Source organism: Lissotriton helveticus, chromosome 1_1 (genome assembly GCF_964261635.1).
Source record: "Lissotriton helveticus chromosome 1_1, aLisHel1.1, whole genome shotgun sequence".
Taxonomy (NCBI): domain Eukaryota; kingdom Metazoa; phylum Chordata; class Amphibia; order Caudata; family Salamandridae; genus Lissotriton; species Lissotriton helveticus.
In genome coordinates, this window is record NC_136057.1 from 752,658,992 (window position 1) to 752,684,520 (window position 25,529).

The 25,529-nt window shown below is 45.1% G+C and overlaps 1 protein-coding gene across 1 annotated transcript in view; it reads left to right on the forward strand.

Moving 5' to 3' along the window:
- The window catches only part of ZCRB1 (zinc finger CCHC-type and RNA binding motif containing 1), a 162,304-nt gene that overhangs the window by 34,300 nt on the left and 102,475 nt on the right, over nt 1-25,529 (forward strand). The window contains exon 2 of the mRNA XM_078674292.1: nt 728-837. The gene's annotated coding sequence lies outside the window, so the exon portion shown is untranslated. The remainder of the gene's footprint in view (nt 1-727; nt 838-25,529) is intronic.

Below are 25,529 nucleotides of genomic sequence, written 5' to 3' on the forward strand. Positions count from 1 at the left end.
TTGAGGAACAGGAGCCACCCGATAGTTCAAGCTTATTTGCCAGGTATAGAGGAGTGTTGAAATGTAGTGCTCTATGGGTCATATATGCAATTTTTAATTAAATCCTTGACTCAAACGGAAGCTAGTTGAGTGATTTCAGGTCCGGAGAAATGTGGTTGGTTTTCTTGGAACCTGTGATGAACCTAGTCGCAGCATTCAGAGATTCTCTGAAAGGGGCTAATCTGAGTCTCGGTAGCCCGCAGAGAGTAGCACTGGCGTATTCTAGTCGTGAGATGACTAGTACTTGCGCCGCAGATTGGAAGTCCTCTTGGGGAAGGTAGGGTTTGAGTTTTCTTAGGATGCTCAGTTGAAAGTCCGCTCCTTTGGTAGATGCACTGATGTGATCTTGCATATTTAGGTTCTTATCCAGCCCAATTCCCATCGATTTCATGGAATCAATGATGTGTGGTGTGCAGTTGAAGGCGGAGAGGTTTTTCAGATATTTCTCCACAGTGGGGGGTTGCTTAGTGGGTGAATAAAATATAATCTGCTACAGGCCTACACAGCCTCAAAAGTGATTTGAAAATGTATGCTGTAATAGCGACTTGGCACTGAACATTCAACAGTAGTACTGCGATGTAATTAAAAGTGATAATGTACACATGAAAGTGGTATTGAAAAGTTTTTAAAACTAGTCTTAATTTTTGGTTCCTGCTAATAATAATTAATTTTCCAATCCTATCAACAGCACCATGTGAACAACAAGAATGTGTGCATGCTCTCAACCAGATGGTAGCAGAGGAATACAGAACATCTTCTGAAAGTTGCAGCTGGAGCTAACATCTCACCATTTTTAAGGTACTTTAAAAGACTTAATTACTTAGCAAAACAAGAAAGCCCAGCCTCGCTAGCGACACAGATATTTTGTGATGACACAGGGGATCAGAAACAATAGCTGTGCCGCAGGAAAGAAGCATTACATTTAGAATGTACTAAAGTATTACACTGCATGTATATTTCACAGAACAATAATTAGTTACTTTATTGTGAATACTTCTGTTGGTTGTATGTATATTCCTCCAATTATGATTTTATCAGGAAATGTATTAAGATAAGCCAAGAAACGTAGTGTGTATATGTAATGCATGTAGCATTATTTTGTGAAGTAACAAGGGCCCCCTGGTTAGGATAAGAATCCTGGGTCAGGGAAAACATACAATGTGAAGGTAAACACCCAGGCTATCGGTTAAACAAAAACCAGCTATGTATTCGACTGAAGAATACCCAAAGTTAGAAACTTAAACCATAACACAAACAAACATAATGATATCAAAAATAGTATTTTTTAATAAAAACAAAGATAAATTTATACAATGTAAATATACACTTATAATAGATTATTGATGCAAAAATGATGAGTTTCCTAATTAAAGAAAACATAAATTTAAAACATATTTAGATAGACACTGATACATATCCTTTCTAAAGTTTTTGTGGCTGTTGAGTTTGAGTCAACGCGTTTCGACACGTCGTGGTGTCTTCCTCAGGACAGTTATACGTTCAGCCAATATGTCTACAAAGAACAGAATATTATTAGTTCTTATGTATTTGTTTAAAAATTCAATGTCATAGTTTACAGTTTCATGTTAGACCATCGAAATTGATGATTGATGGCAGTGAACCTAGAAGTCATTATCCATTTCATTTTGTGATATCTGGTTCATTTCAGTTTAACATGGGAATATCGATTGCATTCATTGTTTAACTTTGAGTACTTTTTAATACATAGCATAGCATAGTGCATTTAATATATATTTATACATATAAGGTAACGTTGGGAGAGAAGGCTTAGACAGTTGCAATTTACATGATATCGAATATTTTGTCTAATATTTACAATTATTTTGTTGTTGATATTCATTGGAGAGCTGATTCACATTTTCATTTGATGACAATAATTTTTTAATATTTCACCTTCTATCTCAGGTAGGCAAATAGAACCAAGATTCAAGTTTAGGAAAGAATAGATAAGTAAAGGAAACCTACAGAAAAAAGGTGACAACAAGGATTGATCATTTATTTCATATAAGGGTTTCAGTATTAATTTGGACCACACCTAAAAACTGGTGTCCTAGTTTCTATAAGCTCATGCATCTGGTACTGCATCCCTATCTACAGCAGTATCTTTTTATGTCTGAAATACTCATTAGTGAGTACCTCTTTTCTTTCACCAAGATAATAGGTATCCTATAAATTTACCTGACTGCGATCTTTCTTCAAGATTTACCAGCCAAAACCTTCATTTAAAACCAGACCGATTGAGGCACCGTTATTTTCATTTTCTAAGATTCGGCATGTGTAACCTGCAAGAGAGATAATTACATATTTCTTAAACACCCTTCCATTTGGTATTTTATGTGTAGGGCATGCTAGAGAGCGACATGTGCTCATCCACATAATCTTTTTTTTGGGGGTATATTATCTACCTTCGTTTTAAGGGTACACTGCTCCCATCTCAATCAGGCTGTATTTCTACCACACTGTGGTTGTCTTCATAAAAACGAGTTCCCTCCAAGCTATAAATAAAACCAATCAGTCGTCATAATAAGTCATAGAGGATTTCTAGTGGTGCAAAGCTCAGCTAACAGTCGCATCTTTCCTCACCTTATTAGTCAAATAGAAGCATTGAAAGTGCAATTAAAATTCCTCTCGCAGTTGCTAGGTAATTTTCAGCCCAAATCCGACACGTTTTTAGGAAATTCGAGCTTTCAGCGTAGAGCGGCAACTATTTAAAGAGAATGAAATACCGCACATGTTTGTGTATTAGAACAACTATTTTTATAGCCCTCTTTTAATAAAGTCTGTTTGAGTAAGTAAACACGGCCTATCTTCATACCTTGAGAGGCTCTTGTTCCTTACACGCGGACCGCTAGGAGTACCCTCTGTTGGAGATAGCGCTGCATAGAGGACGGGTTTCCTCGTTCGTTCCCTTCTTTAAAAGATTCAAGCCTCCAGCGCAGAGCGGCAACTATTTAAAGAAGGTGAAGTGCCGCATATATTTAAATGTTAGGAAAAGTATTATTGCAGCCCGCTTTTAATAAAGTCTCCTCGGGTCAGAAAAAACGGCATGTATTTATACCTTAAAAGAATCTTGTTTCCTTTACGCGGACCGTTAGGGATTCCCGCTGTTGAAAATAGCGTTGCATCAAAGGCGGGTTTCCTCGTCCGATACCCTTTCGCTGCGGGGACCAATTAAGTATGATAATGCGCGTTCACTCGTGGACGGGCTCTATTCTTTAAGTAGAGTACCTAAGAGGTTCAAAATTAAACTTATATTAGTTTGTGGATTATCTTATTGCTATAGTTTAGAGCTATTGTGAGCGAGGGGAAACATTTCTCGTCTCACTCACCTTACTCGCGCTCTTTCTCCCTCTGGGGATGGTCCAATCGGCGGGCGGCTTGTAGCGGCAGGAATTCAAAGGATTCACAAGCCGTAGTTCTATTGGCATTTATACTCTAACCTGTTCGCCTCATTGAACTAGAGCTCCTCCCATGTTTAAAGCTGTAACTACCGTTTTATCCTTGGGACTCATTTCAGACATAGCCAAAGGGAAAACAACCGATTCTTTTCATACATCGATTTGTTTCCCTTTGCTCTTCTGTGTCAATGTGTGATTTATTTATTATAAACAAGGAATCTTTATCTTCTCATAGACGGACGTTTAGATCTTTAAAGGTTGCTTAATTAGTGAAATAGGTGAAAGCGACCTCTACATTAAATTCGAGTTCCCTCTAGTTTAGGATGAATGGTAACTTTACAGTTATTTGAGATATTGTTCCATCTCACTATGATCTATTGATTTCATCATATTATCGCATTTGCCCAAGGGCATTCTGAATTCAGGCCTTGTTTATATGTGTCAAGAGTAAAGATCCAATAAAGTTCTCGCTTTTTCCTGATCTGTTCCCCTCCTGTATTATTTGGCAATTGTATTTTCTCCAGAATGCGCCACTTTATTTCTTCGGGAGAATGTCCGAAGTCCATAAAGTGGCTGACTAAAGGCGCAGATAATTTTTTCGTTTTTATTGCTGACCGATGCTCGGTCAGCCTTGTTTTTATGGCTCTTCCTGTCTCGCCAACGTATCCTAAATGGCAGGGACATGTGATGAGATACACCACATTCTGTGTGTTGCATGTCCATAAATCTTTTGCTTTTATTTCTACATTATTTAGGGTCATTGTCTCACCGAGAAGAATGTTATTGCAGGATTTACATGAGCCACAACTTGATGTGCCTTTTATTGGGTTGTTGTTCTGGAAAGACCTTTGTACAAATGGTGGATTTTCCGGAGTTTTGCTAAACCTGGATCGGACAATTTGGTCTTTTAAATTATTGTCATCATATGAAAATGTGAATCAGCTCTCCAATGAATATCAACAACAAAATAATTGTAAATATTAGACAAAATATTCGATATCATGTAAATTGCAACTGTCTAAGCCTTCTCTCCCAACGTTACCTTTTATGTATAAATATATATTAAATGCACTATGCTATGCTATGTATTAAAAAGTACTCAAAGTTAAACAATGAATGCAATCGATATTCCCATGTTAAACTGAAATGAACCAGATATCACAAAATGAAATGGATAATGACTTCTAGGTTCACTGCCATCAATCATCAATTTCGATGGTCTAACATGAAACTGTAAACTATGACATTGAATTTTTAAACAAATACATAAGAACTAATAATATTCTGTTCTTTGTAGACATATTGGCTGAACGTATAACTGTCCTGAGGAAGACACCACGACGTGTCGAAACGCGTTGACTCAAACTCAACAGCCACAAAAACTTTAGAAAGGATATGTATCAGTGTCTATCTAAATATGTTTTAAATTTATGTTTTCTTTAATTAGGAAACTCATCATTTTTGCATCAATAATCTATTATAAGTGTATATTTACATTGTATAAATTTATCTTTGTTTTTATTAAAAAATACTATTTTTGATATCATTATGTTTGTTTGTGTTATGGTTTAAGTTTCTAACTTTGGGTATTCTTCAGTCGAATACATAGCTGGTTTTTGTTTAACCGATAGCCTGGGTGTTTACCTTCACATTGTATGCATGTAGCATTAGCTAGTATTCGCTTCTCTCTTTAGTGTTTTGGTTACAAGTCTTAGTTTTTGTAGCTAATACAATTTTACAAGAGAGATTATGCCCAGTTATCTATTATACCGTTTTATAACTTGAAAGGAATGTATGGAGTGGTATCCAGATTAATTTGGAATTAATCCATCTATGAATATTTGTTATCACCCTAGAATGGCTTCCTATAACACTCCCTGTTACTCACGTCTAGCTCAGGTACATCCACAGGAATCTGCACACCAGGGCCAGTCTCTTACTTAGCCCTTACATTCATGCCACCTTTGACCTAAGCTTGATTTAGCCACTACCACCCTAAGTGTCTTCGCGGAATGCAGGGGTTTCCTGTCCCTATTTTATTGCTCACTTCTGTACCTCTATCTGGTGGCCTACAAGGAATATTAGATGGGTGCCATGCTGGTGGCAAACAGGGAAGCAACACTATTCTAGGAAACATACCAGGAGCGTGAAAAGGATTTGGCACAAAGGTCCCATGATCTGCAGCTTTACCAAGCAGGCCTATTAAGCTGGCATAAGACTTGCAGACAGAAAGAATTTTTAGAAATCAAGTTAACATGCCTGAGTACTCGTTTGGTATATAGGAGTCTGTGCTTTCAGAAGATCTCAAATTGCGATAAACCTGCATACTGAACATGTTTTCCTAGCTATAATCTGATCCATTCAACTCACCTTGTTGTGTTCCAGAGGCCCTGATCAGCTCATCCTTCCTGCTCTCTCCGCCAATTCCTTTCTGTTCATTATTGTTTTCTAAATAGGTCTTGCTTGAAGAGACATCTGCCACTGTGGTCACTACCCCGGCCTCTCATTTTGCCATTGACTTAGCTGACTCCTAAACGAATGAGACTTTAGCTCACCGTTCAGCCCACACTCAGCAGTCCAAGCAATCACTTTGTTTTTTAGATGTTCCAAACTCCTAATTGGACCTGTTGGTTATCTAAACTATCCACAGACCACCTCCTAAACGTTTTTATCCTGTTATCTATACACAGCATCACTCTGGTTTTGAGACCATTTCTAAAAGTGATCTAACTGCATTAGAACCTGCAATGTCCTATGCTCACCCCTGACCAGGTCTGTCAACTTGACTTTTAAATACCACCACAAGTAAATTGGTTGGAAGACCCCCACATCACCTTAAGCAATGACAACACAATGACTATTTATTAACCAGACATTAGTCCATAAAGCCTGTGTGCCCAAAAGGCCAGCCTCTCAAAATTGAAGTATTATTTTTGCCTCCTCTAGCCCAAAAAATCCCCTTTTATAACAACACCACTCTTTGAAAAGTTAATATGATGAATACATTATCAAGCAGTAATTATACACCAACGTGGGGGTGTGTGGCCAAGGAGGCCAAGATGGCGGACACATTCTGAGAACGCTCCCGGACCTTCTCTGCCATACAGATACATCCTGCTGTCAATCCCGGCGACATCCTAAGATATTGACACTGAGGATGCCCTATACTATTGTGGGGGTGGGGGGTCCTACCGCATAAGTAAGAGCTGCTGTGGGTCCAACCCCTGGCTGCAAGGGGGCCGCCTGACACTGGCAAAGAATGTAGCCTGTGAGGTGAGCACCTGGGGCGGGAGCCAAACGATCCCTGGACTGCATGCTTTACCACAAAGGCAACCACTTTCCAATACAGCCACTCGCACGCCAACTCACTTAACCAAACACCCACTGAACCAGCAACTCACCGAATAAGTAAGAGCAGATGTGGGTCCAATGCCTGCCTGCAAGGCGATCGCACATCCCCCATCTTGACTGCGGGCAAGACGGGGGCTGTCTGACCCTGGCAAAGAACGTAGCCCGTGCGGTGAGCTCCTGTGGCGGGAGCAAAACGATCCCTGGACTGCATGCTTACCCACACAGACACCCAGTCTCCAATATAGCCACTCACACACCAACTCACTCAACTAAACACCCACTGAAACAGACACTCACTCACACATACAACCACTTACACACCCAGTCACTCACTCATACAGCCATTCAGACACCCACTGAGCCATAGTCACTACACATCCACTGAACCACCCATAGAGCCACTCACTCACCCATAAAGCCACTGACACACCCACTCACTCACATAGCATCTCTCGCCCACACAGCTACGCTTACACCCATTTATACACTCATAAAGCCACTCACACACCCATACACACAAGGATACATACAGTCACACAGCCACTCACATATGTTAGAATCAGTATCACTCAGTAGTAGTGCACCTAGCATAGTAATTTAACTTTTGTAGTAGGTTAGTATGTATGTTTAACAATCATAAAGTCTTAGAACATACTTCTACCCCAACTGGATGATGTGATTGACCATGTCATGTAATATGTGAAGTCATAAGCAGTGCATTGCAAGGGCGCAAGTTATATATAGCTCAGGTAACTATAACTGCTGAATTTTACTAGTTTTGTACGAGGGAAATCTGAGCCTAACTATAGGGTCTCTGTATCCTTTTTTTCAGTGAATTTACACAGACACTCCCTACCCCCGCTGCAATAGCCAGCATGTGGTTATAAATATTTTCTCATAGACAAGGCGTTATTTGTTTTCCTAATAACTTTGGTGCTGTTTTATGAATGTTTACAGGAGTTTGAAAAGTAGTTTGCAACTTACTTTAGCTGCTGTCTTGAAAGTTTTGTGGTGATTCTTCAAGTGGGGGACGAGGAAGGGGGGGGGGTGGCAAAAACGCTTTTCCCCCATGCAATGTCTATGGGAATTTTGCATTTTTTTAAAAATGTCTACAGTCCGAATGGCTGAACAGAATTACACAAATTTTGCATCAATCTAGTTCTTGGTCCAGAAAGATCTTTTTGTTATTGGGTGTGAGCCCCTTTAGTTTTTTTTGAGTTATTATAGGAAAAAGAAATATAGATATCTAGGGACGTGGATCCTTTGCGGATCCCTTGCGAAGGATCTGCAGATCCGATGGAGATTCAAGGCCCTTACTGAGAAGAAAGTTGAGTCCCCCGTTTTCTTTCTCGCATCACGCCAGGGAGAGGAAAATACAAGGAAGAAGTGACATAAGAGGTCAGGATATAAGTATCCTAACCCCATAGGAGAGATGGAGGGGACCCCCTCATATACAAAAATTCCCCTAATTTCTTTTGTTTAGGCCGATCCGCGGATCCACTCCAGCGCTTTGCGCAGCTCCCTGTGTAAGCTCGCAAAAGATTTGCGGATCCAATCACACACCAGAACTCGCTACGTATGACCAAAGGCTCTGCACGGTGTGGGATTGGCTGCATGCGGAGGAGGCCGGGCCCCCGCGGCCTGGCCTGCGGCCAGCCCCTGCCACACACAGCTGAAAACTGGGTTGTATTAATGTATGGTAATTAGATATTACTGCACACAAAAAAAACCTGAAATTCACTGAAAAAAAAACAACATTACAGGTACGTTATAGTTAGGTTAACACTTTACCCATACAAAACTATAGACATTCAGCAGTTATAGTTATACTTATAAGATGAAACTATAACTCATGACGTTAAGTAACTTTAGGCAACAAGGTATAGTTTCTTAACATAAGTATAACTAGAAGTATAACTGCTGAATTTCTGTGGTTTTGTACAAGTGAAATCTGACTCTAACTATAACGCCCCTATAATCTTTGATTTTTTTCTGTGACTTTCAAATGTGTTTTTTTTAATTCTATTTCCTGACTATTACGATCCTCTAACCTTTGGGTTTTTTTTTAGAGAATTTCTAAGGTTTTTCAAATTCTATTTAATAACTATAACATCCCTCTAACCTTTGGTGGATAAAGGGGGTGTGGTCTCAGCCATCCTGCTGTGTGGGATTTACTGAAGGTAACAGGAGGGCTTGTTGGCCCCCAAGGACTCTCAACATGCAAGCGGACTTCACCCCCCCAACTAGCAGTGCGCTAAGAGGCGTCTTTGCAGAGTGGTGTAGACGGGGCATGGCCTCTGGCCGATTTTGACACCAGGGACCCTATCCCCCAAGGCCTGGGTGCCTTGGTCCCCACTTAGCAATGTTGTGAACCACGTGGGAAGCCTCCAGGTCCTTGCCGGATCCCTGCCTCCTGCGGGAGCCGTTATTGCTTTCAGACAGATGGAGCTGCTCTCTGTCAAAGCAATTGTGCTTGCTTTCAGCATGCAAGAGCATTTTTTTGTGCTGTCGCTTGCTGAAAGCAAGCACAGTTAGCTATGTCTTGGCAGGAGCTGTAAAGCAAACAGCTGTGTCCTGGGAGTTGGCACCCTGGAACATAGCAGGAGTCGTCCCTGGGGGGTGGCGTTCCCGAGGGCCATCTTTGGCTCTAGGATGGGGGGCGCGCTGCCCCCTCCAATCTTTACTCTAGACTCTAGACCCGGGGGAGCTGGTGGTTCCCGAAGGGTCCACAACGGACCCCCTCCATTATATTATTTGAGCCCCGGGGAGGTGGTGGTTCCCGGGCCTGTGGGGTGGGGCACAGACAATTCTATGTTAATTGCTCCGGGAAGGCTGCGCGCCTCCCCCATTAACTAAAGTTAAAGCCCCATGGAGATAGTGGTCCCCGGGACTGTGGGGGGTGCCCCTCGCATTTATTTTGGCTAAAGCCCCGGGGAGGTTGTGGTCCCTGGGACTGTGGTCTGCGCAGCCGTTCATCTCGGTTCATACAGAAAGCCCCGAGGAGGTGGCGGTCCCCGGGGCTACGGCTCCCCGTACTAATTTAATTAATAGCCCTGGGAGGGAGTAGCCGTTCCCCGGGCGGCGGTGGGGACATGCACACCCATGTATCAGTTTATTATTGTTTGCCACGGTCCCCAGGGCGCAGGGGTGCTGCATGGGCACCCCCTGTATAATTATAAAACACTGTCCCTGGGATTTCTCCCACCTGGGGGCTTCATATAAAAGAGGTGTGGGAGCCCGCTTTTTTCTTTTCAATTTTGGATCCGTGGTTCCTCCAGCAAATTTGCGACAAAATTAAATTCAAATAAAATACGTTTAACCACCGGCGGGGTCCCTGTGTGACTCTCCTAACGTATCTGAGGGGTCAGAGTATTCCTATCCTGCCCCCTTTTCTTTATTTAAAAAAATGTTTGGGGGACTCAGATTCCTACTTCGTGTGGGAGGATGTCTTTGAGAAAGACCGGATTCAAGCCGTGCAGTGCCTTACACCACATGATGTTGGTTACCGACCCCCACCTTGTCTGTCTTTGGTGTCTCGGGGGAAGAGCGTTTACAACGCAACTTTTACAACGCAGTACCTTTACCACGCAACTTTTACAACGCAAGTCCTTACAACGACTTGCGCTGGGGGGCGCTCTAGGATAGGGAATAGTTAATTTACTATCCAAAACCTTCCCTATATCCACGGGGACTGGAGTTGGAATAGTAAATTAAACTATTCACTAGCCAGCACCCCCCAACGCAAGTCGTTGTAACGACTTGCGTTGTGAAAGTTGCGTAGTAAAGGCATGCATTGTAAAATAATGCGTGGTAATGACATACATCCGTGTCTCGAGCGCGGCCATGATTCAAAGTCATGCTCGGACTGCCAGGCTATGGCTCTGAAGGCCTTGTGGGAGTATGCTATGAAGCTCCTTGCGGCCCGGCAGTCGACACATTCCAGTGAGACTCCGTAGAGAGGTCCTGGTCCCGATCGAAGAAGAGGCGGTCGTGGGACCGCTCTAGGAGCTCAAAGTCATCTTCGTCCCACTCGAGGTCCTCGGGATACTCGAGGCAGAGGTACAAGAAGAAGTCCAAGCGGACTTCATCTTCGCCTCAACTGTCATCCGTCGACAAAAGAGGTAAGGGGCACCGATGCTGTTGGCACGGTTCTGTGGAGCCGGAGTCAGGGTCGACTTTGTGCCTCCCTCCCTTTCCGGGAACCGGAGCGATCCCCACTCACTTTAAAGAGTTTTACGAAGCCATGTACCGCGTATTTGAGCGGGTCGACCCCTCTGGTGAGCCCTCGGGCCCCGCAGGGTCAGAAGGGGCCCCACTGGATTCTACGGCGTCCGCTCAGGCCACAGCACCGGTTGGGCCTTGGGGATCTGCTCCCAGATCGTGTCGACGCCTGTCGTGTCATCGCAACCTCCTCCAGTGTCGGACCTGAAGTCGGTGCCAGCGATGCCCATCGTGGCATCAACCCCTCCCTTATCCCTGATGGCGCGGAGTCGGAACAACGTTGCTCGATGCAGGTTCCAGCACGGATTGAACCAGTGGTTCTTTGTTGGCACCTGAGAACTTTGATGATGTGGTAGGCTCAGGAGAGAAATAGCAAGGGTTTAGGACCCTTTGGAAAACCAGGATGACTCTGCAGAGCAGTTGGACTGGTATGGGGAACTTTGGGAAGCCTGTGGACTGGACACTTCTCCAGATACTGGCATGCTCTATCCGCCAAATGTGACTACAGAAGAGGGGGCATCTTATGCCATTGTGGTTAAAAAGTTTTTTTATGCGAGTCGTGATAAACCTTAGACCATTAATTCCAAAGTTTTTAAGCTTTATTCCGCTTATTTTTGATATTTCAACAAAGACATTCATAAATCAAATTGAACATGTCTTCTCGAAGAAACCACATTAGTAAATCGCACAATACAAAAACGTTTGAAATGAAAAATATATGCAACATTTATGTGCAGAAAGTTTTTTATGAGAACAAATATTAAGAGCCTTTTTTTATAAACAAATATTAACAACAAACCAATAATCACAAGACCAACATCAATAACTCATGTGTGCCAGCCTAACATTAAAACAGTCCTACATTCATGTTAACACAAGGCAGACAGTTACTCATTTTCAAGACACATATTTCCTGTCCTGCCTGTGAGATGATGGGGATACATAACCTACTGGTGGGTGTTGTCAAAAAATTATGAGGGAAATACTATTTTATATTCCTCGTGACACACCCCATCAACAGTCTCCCATGCTCAAAGCCAATGCGTTTGAATCCCTAACAAATCCAGGATTCTCTTCAGGACTTGGACTTGGTTTTGGGCTCCTAGTTGTAGTGTGGAGTCGTTCCATAGGAAATGATGTCCAAAATCTTCGCTTCAAATCTTTAATTGTGATAGAAACTTCAATTGTTTAAGGCGTGTGGGAAATCTCAGTAATATCAATCCGTTATCTACAAATCGGGAAGTGCCGTCATAGATGCGGACGCTGAGGGGGGCGTGGCTTGGACGCCGGTGTGACCAGCTGCGTGAGCTCTGAGCTCCGCACACAATCCCTGCAGTAATCCTGTTTTACATCCCTTACCTGGCCCTCCTGGCGACACCGAGTGTGTTGGAGACGACGCAGAGCTGGTCTGGAGCGAAACCGGAGTTTTACCGGGCTCCAAGCGGGAGTTCTGGCCAATAATCCAGGACGGAGGGGCTACCGCCGAGGGAAACAAAATGGCGCCGGCCGGGAAGCCCTGAATTCCAGCGCTGAGACCGGTGGGGATCGGCACTGCTGAGAGCGGAGTGACAACGGTCCGGACCGGGACCGCACGCACAGGGGCCCGAGATCTGCTGCGCCCGGGTGAGTCACAGCCCGGGCTGGAGTTTTCCCGGCTGTGGGAGCGGCTTGGGGGCCGGAGACTCAGTCCTGTTAGACCTGGCATGTTTGAGGTGGTGCGGAGAACCTGGAGGCAGGGCGGCTGGGTGGGACAACTGGAAAGCAGGGCGGACAAGTGGCAGCTCCTCCCCCGACCCTGGTGATATACGAATGGCATGCCCTGGGGCCCGGTAATAAGGAGGAGGCGAAGGAGCTCCCTGGGGGACGGCGGCCTGCTGGAGTGAGGACGTGTTCTCGCAGCTTGGGGAGCAAGGCGACATTAAACACTGTGGTGCATAATTAGGTGCATGTGAGGCATACGGGCCACAAGGCACAACACGATTGGGCCAGGGGTCCCTGAGTGGGCATATGGTGGAGTGCGACCATATGCCCACTCGAAGCTGGTAGACAGGGTAAAGCAAGTGGAGGGCGTGCTCCGGGAGGTGGCGCTGGCCCAGACCGCGCTGGAGAAAAAAGTGGCGGATGCGTTGGATCGTGTCCAGGCGCTGAAGAGGAGAGCTAAGGATGCGGAAAGCAGGAACCGACGTAATAACATTCGCGTGGTGGGCCTGCCTGAAAAAGAAGAGGGGACTGATATGGTGCAATATCTAGAGAACTGGCTGAAGACGGTAGTGGCCCCTGAGGGACTATCCTCCTTCTACACATTAGAACGTGCGCATAGGGTGCCTGCGAAGCCACTGCTCCCGGGTCGGCCGCCCCGCCCTGTAGTAGCCCGTCTGCTCCATTACAGAGACCGAGATTTCTTGCTCCAGAAGGCACGCACTGAAGGCCCGTATCAAGTCGGCAACGGCAAGGTAACAATACTCCCGGATTACATTCTGGAAATACAGCGCCGCCGTGCGTCGTTCCTTTCGGTTAAGAAGGAATTGAGAATGGAGGGGCTCCAGTACTCCCTATTGTTCCCAGCCAAGCTGAGGATAATTATGGATGGAAAAACTCAGTTCTATGATACCCCGGATGAGGCGTGGTCGTGGTTGGAAACTTACAGAGCTGGGACAGACCGACAGGGACTTCAGGTCTCGGAATTTTCGAAAGAACATCAGCTCCGCAAATCACAGCGAATACACCGCAGACGGCGAGGGCTGCAAAAACCATCGACATCACAGACTGAGGTGGAACGACGAGGGGTGCTGGAAGTGGTATCGGCACTGTCAGGAAATCAGCTGACCAACTCACGAGAGGGCACAGACTCGGAAAGGGAAAAGGAGAAATCTTACACCGAGATATCTGAAACGGACAGCCTCTGGGGACCGACGGTCACACCGCTGACAGCGGATGGACTACTGGATGAGTAGGGGGCAAGCGCTTTGGGGGGTTGCTGTTGGGGTGTTGGAGATCTCTGATGAGCTTGAGGATATTGTTGTAGCCGCAGGGAATGGGAAGTTGGTTGCTTACGATGGGGGGGGCATTAGGAGATAGCTTTGTGGAGCGGAACTAGACATGGATGAGAGAGCCATGGTTCCTGGAAAAGTGAGCAGGAGGGAAGAGGATTGTGTGCTTTTATAGGAGATGTAGGCGGGATGGGACCAGGAGTTTGCGTGGTCGCCTGTTGGCACCGAGCATCCCCATCTGCCCATAAGGCATGCCTGCAGTGACTATTGGCGGGCTTAGTTGTGTGTTAATTGTTGGTATGGTTTGGATGGGGACTGGCAGTTTTGTTCTAGGTCCTGTTCTTGGGGGCGTGGGGGTTTGGGGGAGTTGGTTTTCTGGTTGGGAAATAGGGGCCACTGGGATGTGTGGACATGTGCGGAGCGAATGGGGGACTTTGCTCAGCTGCAATGGGGACGTTACCTGAATTGCGTTTCATCACTTGGAATGTGAGGGGTCTGCATACTGTGACAAGGCGACATAAAGTTCATGCATACCTAGTCAGGAGGGGGTACACATAGCATTGTTACAGGAAACCCATCTTACCAAAACAGAGGGTCAGGCACTGCAGCGCAGGTGGGGAGGACAGGTTTTCAATACATCATATAATATGACCACAAATGCTGAATATGATTCATATTCAGCATTTGCACGGGGACATTAATTTGGGTAAGACCAGGGGTCCCTTTTCTGGTCACGAAACAGACAATAGACCTGGAGGGCAGATATGTGGCAGTGGAGGGGCGGTTGCACGGTAGGGACATAGCGTTGTGCAGTATATATGCGCCAAACGTGGATCAAGTACGCATCCTTGACCGCATTTCGGGCATATTAGCACATTATTTGACGGGCCCTGTGGTGATAGGGGGGACTTTAACTCCATTGTAGACATATCACTGGACAGGTCACACCCTCCACTCGCAGATTCCCCCGGCCATAGGTTGGCCAAAGGCAGGTTGGAGTAGCAAAATAGGTGCAACCTGGTGGACGTGTGGCGCAACCACCACCCTCGAGACCGGGACTACTCCTTCTTTTCGGCGATTCACGAACTCCACGTTGGGTTGGACGCAATTGTATGCTCAACGGCGATGGTGCCCACTGTAGTGCACTCGGAATATTTGACTAGGACACTGTCTGACCACAACCCATTATTAATTACCGTGAACTAGATGACAGTAAAATCTGCCATTCCCACTTGGCGATTGCGGGCGGAAACATTAGAGGATCCGGTTTTCCAGAGGGAAATTGGAGAAGGCATAGAGCACTACTTTACTGAAAATGAAGGGGCGGCCTCTACTAGAGCAGTGGAGTGGGACACCTTTAAAGTGGTGATAAGGGGGCTATGTATTAGCAAACATGTGGGAGTATGGAAGGTACTACTATGTGATGTGGACGAGGTGGAACGTAAGTTGAGGGCGGAGGAACAGGCCAGGCCGGAGCATCCAGAATTGCAGGCGGAAGTAGTGGAGGCGAAGGAGGCGGTCGCAAGGGAAAGAGAAAGACTGCGATGCTTTGATTATAAGACATATGTCATGAGGGCTCATGCCGAGGATGATAAGGCGGGAACACTGTTAGCATGGTTGGCTAATCCCAATTCGAGAGGCTCCCCAATTATGGCGTTCGAGGCACGAAATGGTAACGTCATATACACCCAGCGAGAGATTCTGGCACGATTCCTGGAGTATTATGAGACATTATATGAAAGTGCTCTGGTGGCGGGGGAGGCAGAAATCAAAGCCTATTTGGAGAGTGTACCACTTCGCAGCTGGAAGAGGAACAGGCGGACTCCTGAGGCCGGGACATTACTCTTGAGGAGATCAGGGGTGCAATTAAGCATATGGCTCGAAATAAAACTCCAGGGGTGGACGGCCTGCCCATAGAATTTTACTTGCGATATGTAGATATGCTAGCCCCGCGGTTGTTAGAAGCCTATAAAGAAGCACGAGAGCTGGGTCACCTTCCTTTATCCATGAGGGAGGCGCTTATTATCCCTTTATTAAAACCGGGGCGGGAGGGTACAGACATGACCGCTTACAGGCTACTGTCAATGCTGACCATGGATTATAAAATCCTAAGTCGGATCTTGGCGACCCGGCTCCTGCAACACATGACTGCCCTAATACATGGAGACCAGGCTGGATTTATCCCGACTAGGAACACGTCTACGAATATATGACGATTGCTGAGGATTATGGGGGATATATCAAAGCGTGCCCCTTAATTAGGGAACATCCCCTGGTCACTGCACTGTCCCCTCCTGGGGACAGAATTAATGTTACAAAAAGCCATCGAAGAATTGAATAAAAAGAATGAACGCATCCAATTTACTTCGGAAATTCATTCTACAAAATGTACCTTCTTAGATGTGGAAGTCCTCAGAAAAGATTCAGGTTTTGAAACTGACATCTATCGAAAATCTACAGATCGGAATAATCTACTTCATTTCAATAGTTTTCATCAGGAAAGCTTGAAAAGACATCTTCCTTATTCTCAAATGCTTAGAGTAAAGAGGATTGTGTCCTCACCTGAAAGAACAGACATTCAAATCAAGGAAATGGAGAGTAGATTCAAAGATAGGGGGTACCCCCAGGAAACATTGGAACAGGCTTAAAACAGATGTGCACAAAAGAGTAGAAAAGATCTTTTGACAAAGGTGACAAAAAAAAAAAAGAGAACACCAGGACAGTTATTGTTTCCAAATATTCTACAAAACGTAAGGTATTTAAGAGTATCATCAAAAAACATTGGTCAATATTGTCCCAAGAAGAAGACTTCAAGAACATTTTTAATGAAGAACCGATCTTTGCATATCAGAGAACCAAAAATTTGGGGGAATTACTTAAACAAAGAGAACAAAGAAACATATCGGGGTACTGTGCCCTGTCACAACTGCAGTCATTGCAACAGTATTATCAAGGGTAATTCAATCACTCATCCGAGCAAAGGATATGAAATAAAATTGAAAGTGTGTGCAACTTGTGACTCTATGAATGTAATCTACCTACTAAAATGTCCCTGTGGGCAGGGATACGTAGGAAAGACTGAACGTAAAATCAAAATCAGGCTAAATGAACATAAATCTAATATTCGCAACAAGATGATGAAATCCACAGCAGCCAGTCACTTTTGTGAAGCTTCACATAATGTGAGTCAACTAAGATACACCATCCTGGAAGTGGTTACCAGAAGAAAAGGAGTGGATAACAACAAGAACTTACTACAGCAAGAGAATTATTGGATTTACAAACTGGAAACTTTAAAACCCATGGGAATGAATGATAGGATGGGGTACAATTGTTATCTATAGAGACAATGATTATAAGATTTAGAATCAGATTTGACTTTTCAAATGCTAACACAGAGTTTGTTTTCCCTTATAACGAAATTGGATTATAGTGATTGTATATTACATAATCCTTGTTTCTGATCATTTTTTTTTTAATTCAACAAAGTATATCTGTGGATCATGCAGAATTTATTTTTATGAGCTTCCTTTGTTTTTTGACTCTCGATTAAGGTTACAATTTCTTTTTGGCATGTTTTGCAACTTTGGTTAAGCCCGTTTTTTACCTTTCCGGCAGTTTATCCATTTTCATGTAGTCCTTCTTTTACCTTCACATGTCATTATTTGCACCATCCTATATGGCCCCCCACCCAGATTTAGAATATAGTCCTTCTTCTCTGTTGTTTATTTACACGCCTAGACGCGACGAGAGGAGACGCTGGTTGTGTCGTTCTCCAGTAAGTTATTGTTTATATTTGTTTAGGCACCCGTTTAAGACTACAATGTGCACTCTGTAAAAATCTCTGTAGTTGCATGATACTTATGAGGCGGAATAATGGCACAGATCGTAATCGCGCACATACGCGACTTCGGGTTTTGAACAGATTGATCGTTACCGTTTTCTTCAATATTATCACGAAAACCTGAATTAGCGCATTATGCATATTGGAACACCTCGTTGCACGGATCAGAATTAAGCGCTTACACTACTGCACGATGTGAACAGTACGTTGAAATTTAGATGTTACCGTTTTTTCGCTGGTTTTCACGAAGATAACACCTTGGTGCACATCATTAGATCTATAAGAACTCACGATCCGTTTCACATCATACCATAACACATCACGTTGATTTGGTACCATTCTCTGATTATATAATGCTCGTTTTTTGCTGCAAGACTCACATGACCATCACTTTTCTTTTACACTACAGTTCCTTATATTTTTTTGATTCCTCGTATATTTAAAGCATCAATTTATTTACAGAACACAGTTCCCTGATGAAGGCTACAAGTTAGCCGGAATGCTTTGGAGAGGAGGCTGGAGATTGTTATTATAATGCAAATGACAATACAAAAATAAACTAATTATTGAGTGAAATTAATCTTTGAAACAGAATGAAATAAAGTACGAATTCTGGAAGAAAAATGATGTGGTAATTTCATTTTAGACAATTTGCAACCCCAGGAGGGGACAGTGCAGTGACATGGGGACGTTCCTCAATTAAGGGGCACGCTTTGATACAGTTGAATTGCAGTACTCTACGCAGAGCACACTCTGGAGCACGCAACAACCAACAACGTACGTTGAACCAGGAGTGCGAGTGTATATGATACTTTGATTATGGGGATGACCAGCGGGGCTGACATATGCCCACGATTCTACATGGACATAGAGAAAGCCTTTGATAGTTTGGAATGGCCATACCTATACAAAACATTGGGACAGTTTGGATTGGGCGATGTGTTTGTGTGCTGGACTAAGGTGGTATATTCTTCCGCGGTGGCAAGAGTGCGAGTGGGGGCGTTGAGCTCAACCCAATATCAAGTGGCACGAGGAACGAGGCAAGGTTGCTCTTTGTCTCCGCTTTTATTTACTCTAGCAATAGAGCCTTTGGCGGCTAGAGCTAGATTAGGGCAGAGTTTCGAGGGCCTGCGATTTAGAGAGGAGCCGCAGTACATATCACTCTATGCGGATGACCTACTGGTGTTTTTGGCAGACACAGAGGGAGCATTGCAGGGGGCAGCTGACTTGTTGTCAAAGTTTGGCGACATTTCGGGACTGCGGGTGAACTGGAACAAGACATGCTTGTTCCCGGCGAGACCGGGCTGACCACCGCCTGAGCTTTCTTGGGATGTGCGCTGGGAGCCGGCGTACCTGACCTACTTGGGGGTTCGTATTTACCATGAAATCGCAAATCTGTTGGTGGGGAACATAGGGAGATGTGTGAGGGCTTTGAAGGGTAGCATGACACAACGGGCGACGCTTCCATTGTCTGTGATGGGTCGGATAGCACTACTGAAAATGGTAGCCCTACCTCGGCTGTTATATTTTTTTAGGACAATGCCCACCGTCCTCGGTGTTTAGACTGCTGAAATCCATGGTAGTGGGGTTCCTCTGGGGAACTGGAAGGCGGAGGGTGGCCCAAGCGACACTAATGAGACCGAAGGCTGAGGGTGGGCTAGCAGTTCCAGATTTCAAGCTCTATTATTTAGCAGCACAACTCCAGGTTTTGACACAAGCAATTGCAGTGGAGTTCAGAGGCCCGGAGCACCTGAGAGGCAGGGGAATCCAAAGACATATACTGTCATTTATAGTCCTGCAGCAAAAGCTTACCCTTAGGGATCTCTCGTTAGAAGAGAAAACGCTGAGATTATGTTGGAACCGTAGCCAGCGCAGGGCTGGAGTACTGCATCCCTATGCTCCTGAAATCCCATTGGGGATGATAACAGCATTACCTCATGGTGGAGACTGGGCGCCTCTGATGGAATGGGAACAGGTAGGGATTCAGGTACTGGGGGATTTATATGAAGGTGGCGAGTTACTGCCCTATCAGGCGCTACAAGAGAGATATGAGCTAACTGGAGGTGGATTTTTGATACACGCGGCTCTGGTTGCTGCAATTAGGGAACACTTGAGGGAGGGATCTGTGGAGCCCAAAACAACGATGGCATGTCTGTATGTGGTGATGGCGGCAGGAACCTTCAAGACGGTTACATGCCTTTACTCCAGGATGCTGAATGAGGAACTAAAACCACTAGACACGTTACAACAAAAATGGGAGGCAAGCATCGGGAAGCCAATACCGGAAACTACATGGGGACATATCCTCCGCAGGGCTTGGAAAGGGACTAGGAATGCAAGGTTCCAGCTGGTACATTTCTTCATTCTACACAGAGCATACTTAACACCGGGTAAGATCCGGAAATACTTTCAGGTGCAAGATGCAGCGTGTCCTAGATGTGCAGGGGGAGGGGTGGAGCTGGAGCACATGTTGTGGGAATGTCCAAAGTACGGGGGTTATTCGGAGGAAGTGGGGGACCTGTTGAATGCAGTCACTGATCGACAGAGTTTGATATAGCCACATGCTTGCTGCATTGGTTTCCCCACACGTCCAAGACGAAGGTAACCAGTAAATTTGTGGATTTGGGGTTATTATTAGTGAAAAGAGAAATAACATTGCACTGGAAATCGAAGGAGGGCCCTAACAGTAAGAGATGGAAGGCGGAGCTCAACAAATGGGCCAGTAGTGAAAGCGCTATTAGATTCCAACAAGCACGACGTTCGAACAATGAGAAAGCACTGGTAAGGTAAAAGATGGTTCGACCATAACTGTACCCAAAGCACATTCTGTCCTTCACAAAGCTCTGAAAGAAGTGCCTAGAGATAGAGCACAAATAGCAACATTACGGAAATTATACAAACAAACTATTCACGCCCGTAAATGCCAGATTAAAAGTGAAGCCTGGACTGAATTGTTATGAGAAGAGGCCTTGCGAGATAGTGCTAAGTTCTGGGCCATTATTAATCAGCCCTTTTTTTGGGGGGTGGAAAACCATATTTTGGAATGTTCGATCCCAGATGAGTTATGGCTCGCCCATTTTGGCAGCATTTATTCCCAGCCGAGTACTGAGCCCCCTCAAGTGACCTTTGTGTCGTGCCAACTAGGGCCTATTATGGCCTTCGAGGAGGCAAACGTTGAAAAAGCCATTAATGAAACACAAATCAACAAGGCACCGGGTCCAGACGGGGTCCCAGCTGACCTGTATAAGAGTGCCCCGAAATTCTGGGCCAAGATCCTCACAAATGTCTTCAATGCCTCTAGAGAAAATACCCACCCGCAGTCTTGGGCCAAGTCCATTATTATACCCATTTTTAAAAAGGGACAACGTGGAGATCCGGCCTGTTACAGTCCCATCTCCCTAATTGACTCTGCCGTTTAAATCTTAGGCAGAGTCATATTAGGCAGACTCACAGACTGGCTTGAGGATAGTGGTATCATGCCTAACGCCCAGTACGGCTTTAGGGCCGGGAGAAGCACTGTGGACCAGTGCTTGAATCTCCAACTTTTAATCAGTAAATACACAATCGCTAAGGAGGGGTCCCTATACATGGCTTTTATGGACCTCTCCTCGGCTTTTGACTTAGTCAATAGGTCAAAGCTGTGGAAGGTCCTTTTAGAACTAGGCATCGATCCTCCCTTAGTTGGTTTTTTTAGCTGACCTTCACCGTGGTCTCCTAGCGTCAGTTAGAGTTACCCAAGCGGGGAGGTGCACAAGTCATTTTAAGTCGGAGAGGGGGGTCAAGCAAGGATGTATCCTGGCCCTCCTTCTCTTTACATTATATATTTATGCTTTGGAGCCAGCATTAGCAGAGGCCACTGTGGACGTACCGCGTGTAGGAGTAACCAATATTCCGGTTCTCCTATACGCGGACGACGCGGTCCTCTTAGCCCGATCAGGGGTTGCCTTGAATAGACTGCTTGTTTCTTTTGGTGACTTTGTCATCATTAGACCTGAAAATCAACACTGCTAAATCCCAGGTAATGGTGGTGGGAGCCTGTAATAGGAAAAGGAGATGCAGATCCTTCTTCTGTGAGGGGGAAGAAGTAATGAGGGTTCCCAACTTCTCCTATTTGGGTGTCATCTTTGATGAGTAAGAAACCTGGGGCCCCCAATTAAAGTCTAAAAGCAATGCAGTCGCCAGGTCATCTGCGGCTTTGCTGGGATTCGCCAAACGGCTGGGAGCCAGACCAATGGAGGCTATACTTAAAGTTTACAAAGCCAGATGTCTGGCAATAGCCATCCTACGGTTCTGCTATCTGGGGGTATATAAATCAAGATAACATCCAAAAGGTGGAGAATACATTTTTAAGATCTCTCCTCTCCGTTCCACAGTCCACCCCCACCTTTTCAACCCACTCAGAGCTAGGGCTGGGTTTTGTCACTGATTTACTGAAATCCGCCCCTGTCATTTGCTGGATTAAAACCTGGCTTAACCAGGAAATCTCCCTTAATCACATGATCCTCAAGGATTGCCTTGCCTTGGACAAAGCTCATAAGATCCCATGGTTGGCCTAGATCAAGGTTATGCTCACGAAATTAGTCAGACCAGAGCTTTTTCACACCCCAGGATGTATAAAAAGAGAAGACGTGAGGGAAATTAAAATTGCTCTGCTAAATTTATTTACTGTTGAGCGGGAGGCAACGGAGATAGAGAAACCTTTTGTGAGAAGAAACTATGCACTTTTAACTGCCCCTGGTCTCGAACCCTACCTTATTTTGGTAACGAGACCGTTTCATCGGTTTTTCCTTACAAGATTACGTTTTAACTTAATACACTTTATGCTTGGCTCCTTCCCTACATGGACTAATCCAGATAAGGCTAAACACTGTGACTGTGACAATTTTTCAACACAGGACACACTACATTTTATGATGTTTTGTGACCACTACGCAGTAATTAGGAAAAAATACCTCCTGCCAATTTTGAGGGAGGCAGGTTTCACCCAGGTGAGGCCCGCACTACTGTTTTTGCAACTCCTATCTAGCGCACAAGTCACTTTTCATGTAGCAAGCTACTTGGTAGCGTGTGTTCGTGTTAATAATACTCGCCGTAGGTTTCAGGGCATTCTCCCCTAGCATATGAATTAACTGTTTGTTTTGAAATGTAACGCTGAGAAACATTTTAATTGTGTTTTTAATTAAGTGTTATTTATACAAATGTCATATCTGTTCCCACTTGACCGTTACTGTTTATTCCCTGTGATGTATTTGTATTCATGTCTTTTTTTTTTTTTTATTAAATCGAATAAAAGTACTTTGACTGACTGACTGAGAAAGCACTGGAAACGGCGACAGCATGGTAGATGCTGGTACAATCGCTGATTGCTCAGCAGACAGCGGAAGAGTGAATGGGGAGTTTGGCTGATAGAGGAGGTCATGTACACGGCAGTCATGGGATCGCTTGGGTTGCAGTTGGGCCTCGAGTTATAGCTTGTATTCTGTACCTCATGTAACACACACCAGTGGCAGGGGGGGGGGAATTAGGCGGGGTCAGAAGTTGTTTTGTAAGTAGGTTGGATTTACATAGAGAGAAGAGTGGGAATCATGGGTAGTATACAGTGCCACTATCAAGTTGAAGAACTGATGCAATAATTGATTACATTTAATATGATGTAAAATAAAGTTCTAGGTATTGACTCGGAGTATAATGGCGATGCTTTGGACTATATTGTGTATTTTGTTACAGCGCAACCAATAAAATATGTTTAAAAAAAAAATAGATGCGAACGCTGATGCGACTTGGATGAGCGACTCCTTTCTCAAACTAAACGGGGAAAAGAGTGAAATCATGATCCTGGGTAATCGCTCTCCACTCAATCTAAAAGAAATATGGCCTGCCTCCCTAGGTACAGCCCCCCATTCCCAAGACCCAGCTGAAGAGTCTAGGTGTTTGGATCGACCAAAACCTTACATTCAAAACCCAGGCACGGAAGACGGCCGCCTCGTGCTATGGTGTCCTGCAAATGATTCGGAAAATCCTTCCTCACCTGCCGTTTCAGGCCAGGAAAATCATGGTCCAGGCCCTCGTCCCGTCCTGGCTGGACTATGCGAATGTGCTCTATTTAGGGGCCCCTGTCGCGACCCTCTTGAAATTACAAACCATCCAGAATTGGGCCGCAAGACTTTTACTGGGCATTCCCAAACATCAGTCTGCCAAGCCTGCCCTGAAATTTCTGCATTGGCTTCCTGTCCAAGAGAGAGTCAAGTTCAAATCCCTATGTAATCTTTATCCAAAACAGGCCCACCCATTCTTCACAATGTTATACAGCCCTATGAGCCCAACAGAAGTCTTCGATCTAAAACCCTGAACCTGGCCACTATCCTTAGGATCAGGAAGGCTAGAAATGGAGGTCGACAATTCTTCGCTTAGTGCCGCCAGACTCTGGAATTCTCTTCCCCACCATCTGCGAGCAGAACCCAATCATCTCTCCTTTCGCAGATCTCTAAAAACACTACTGTTTCCTTAATCTGGCTCAACACCTCATTGCTGCTACTGTAAGCGCTGGGATGCCTCCGCATAGCCATGCGCTATATAAATGTTATTCAATTTCAATTCTATCCCAACAGCTGCTGCAAAATCATATCTGTTTCCTGTAGTTCTTTCTTTGTACAGCGGGAATTACTCCTCTGGTTCCAACCGGCAGCTAAGCCTGGTGGTTAAAAGGGCAGCCATAGTCCTTGGACTAGAGCTGTCTTTCGTACAGGTCAGGACTAATCTCCTGACTGTAGTGCTTCAATCTGGGGCTTCCACCTACGGACCCCTTTTGCCCTTTAACGAAGCACTAAATGGTGTCCTTCTAGGCACGTGGTTCAAGCCTGGGGCCCCTGTGAATAGGACAATTGCACGCCACCATTTCCCAACTCGGAGTGACCCAAAGTTCTTCAGCCAATACCTGACCCCGGAAAGTTTGGTGGTGCAGGCCCCCACATCCTAGGCCGCATTCCCTTCCGTCCTTCCGGATAGGGAATCCAAGAAGCTGATTTGATTTGGTAAGAAGATAAGCCTGGCATTGCGGCCGGTGAATACTGCTTGCTCATTGGGACGTTTCTCCCACTCGCTTTGGGAGACGGTTGCTCAAGTGCTGCCACAAGTCCCGAAGGAGGCCAGGCTGTGCTCTTTCAATTAGTTAGGGACGGAAGAGATGCAGTAATGTTCACTATAAAGTGTGGCCTTGATATCACGGATTCGCTGGGCAGATCGATTTCCATGACAGTGGCCTTGAGGCGCCACACCTGGCTTAGGACAACTGGCTTCTCAGGCGATGTTCAGGCAAATTTGATGGACATGCCCTTTGATGGAACCAGTCTTTTGGGGGGAAAAAGGCAGATTGATGTTTAATGATTCCTGAGCTATGGTCAGATCCTTGGAACTCTCTTCTTCTCCTTTTGGCCAGTCTATCTTTCGCCCCTTATGTGGCAACAGAAGGGGTTTCCAGCTGCGTCAGCCCTATCCCAGCCACTGTCCTGTGCAGGCTTCCCAAGCCGTGCGGGGACATAGACACAGTTCATTCCGACCTAGGAATGGTAGTCAGAAGTCGTCGGCCACCTGCACTCACTAGCCGCAGCCACCAAGCACTCTTAGTCTTACTCTGCAAAACCACACCACTCCAATTGGCAGCAGAAT